General features: G+C 34.8%; 1 pseudogene; it reads left to right on the top strand.

Annotated features, from left to right (window-relative positions):
* The first annotated feature begins 1,911 nt into the window (after positions 1–1,911).
* On the top strand, positions 1,912–2,011 carry LOC122737672 (annotated as a pseudogene).
* Positions 2,012–2,361: the final 350 nt, after the last annotated feature.

Genomic DNA, 2,361 nt, shown 5'->3' with positions numbered 1-2,361 from the left:
AATTATGGATTCTAAAAAATGTTAACATTACATGTGTATCTATTTTATTTATATTTTATTTTGTCTTTTTAATATTACCTTTTCTGGTGCAAAGTAGGCATAAGATTGAGCTATTTTTCCTTTGGCGAAATATTTTTTTTGTCTTTGAGTTAAAATTATCCCAGTACAATCAATGTGCATGTTAGTTTCATATATTAATGAATGTATATTACTATTATCAAAGAAATGACTGTGTATTAAGTGCCAAAGTATTTCATTCTGTCAAGACAAACTACTGCCAAGATTTAAAGATCTCAAGATCTTTATACTTGTAGAAAATACACGTTAAAAAGCATATGGCAGGGGCAGCTAGATGGCACAGTGGATAGAGCACCGGCCCTGGAGTCAGGAGTACCTGAGTTCAAATCTGGCCTCAGACACTTAACACTTACTAGCTGTGTGACCCTAGGCAAGTCACTTAACCCCAATTGCCTCACTAAAAAAAAAAAAAAAAGCATATGGCCACAATGATGGTCTTTAAATTCCTCCAGTGTATTATGAACTATTTGAAAGCATTCTGACCTATATGGGCAAAGGGAATAAAAGATATTCATATTTATATGTTAGAATTGTGCAATAGACTGAATCCTAAAAATATGGCAAGATTCTCTCCCCACTGCTAGTAGAAGAAAAGAACCATCATAAAAACTAGAAGAAGTCTTAATGCTAAGGGGAAAAATAGTAAGAAATCCCAATAGGCTCACATTTGAAATAGTAAAGATAGGCATATAAAACAGATGTTTATGTATGTATGTATGTATGTATTGATGGATGGGTGTATGGATGAATATAGTAATATTCATATGACACAAACAAATATTATATATACACTGTGTTGTCACAGATAGAAAAAAAAAGGATTCTAAACCATGAAGTCTTCCATTCATGTCCTGCCTCTAACACATACCACCTATGAGTTGCTGGACAAGTCACTAAAGCTAACTGAACTTAGGCAATTATCCAAGATTACAAATTGCATAGAATTAATTCACATGATTAGAGGAGGTATCCTTGAAGTAATAAAATAGTGGGATTAGACCTTATTCTTTTTTTTTTTTTTTTTTTTTTTTGCAGGCAATGGGGGTTAAGTGACTTGCCCAGGGTCACACAGCTAGTAAGTGTCAAGTGTCTGAGTTCGGATTTGAACTCAGGTACTCCTGAATTCAGGGCCGGTGCTTTAACCACTGCGCCATCTAGCTGCCCCCGGATTAGACCTTATTCTTATCCTTATAAATGTTAAATAGAATAAACCCCTACAATAACAGTGTGAAACATTTTAAAAACAAGTTGTAGACTGAATAATAATAAATAATAATAATGATTCAATATTTTTGTTGTTTAGTAGTCTATAACATTTTGTGGCCCCATTATTATTTTATATTTTAAGGAGGTGATCAGTGGATCCTTTCAATTTCTATTTTACCTTCTGGTTCTAGAATATCAGGGTGATTTTCCCTGACAATTTCTTGGAAGATGATGTCTAGGCAATTTTTTTGATGATGTATTTCAGGTAGTCCGATGTATATATTTTTTCTGTTTAGAATTTTATTTTCCAAATTACTTGCAAAAGATCTGGCAAAGATCCTGGAGTAGTTTTCCATTTCTGTCACTAGCTCATTTTACAGAGGAGGAAACAAAGACAAACAAGGTTAGTGACTTGTTCACAGTCATATAGTTCAGAGTGTTTGGGGCCAGTCAGAATTGCACTCAGGAAGATGAGTCTTCCCGATTCCAGGCCTAGCAATCTTTCCACCGTACAACATAATTGCCCCATATAACATAGATATTAATAACATTGAATAAAATAAATATTAAATAGCATGATATAATCACAAATACTACTATTAATCAATATTAATAAAAACTAGCTTGGTTTAGCTGCACATATACTAAAATTAGAGTGATACAGAAAAGATTAGCATGGACCCAGTGTAAGGATGACACACAAATTCATGAAGCATTCCATATTTGGGGGGAGGTTTACAGGTGTTCAGGGAAAAGTAATACCTCTGGTGTAAGGGCTGCTTAGCCCATTCAAGGGCTACTTTCCATTTTTGCTATCCCCTTCATTCATCTAACTCTTATCTGTAGCTATTGGAGATTATGGCATGTATAGGAGCCATACTCCAGTAAACCTTTTTGGAACATGGGGATAAACCAGGTCGAGAGTAACTTATGGGCTTCAAACCTGTCAGTGAGTTAGGGAAATGTCTACCATGAGCATGTGAAGACATTTCCATGTGGAATGAATGGATGGGAACAATTTGTTCCCATGTCCATAAAGGCAGCTAAAGGAAGTACTTTGGAACACTAAAGCTTGGT

This window comes from Dromiciops gliroides, chromosome 1 (assembly GCF_019393635.1).
Source record: "Dromiciops gliroides isolate mDroGli1 chromosome 1, mDroGli1.pri, whole genome shotgun sequence".
Taxonomy (NCBI): domain Eukaryota; kingdom Metazoa; phylum Chordata; class Mammalia; order Microbiotheria; family Microbiotheriidae; genus Dromiciops; species Dromiciops gliroides.
This window is presented reverse-complemented; position numbering and strand designations above follow the sequence as displayed.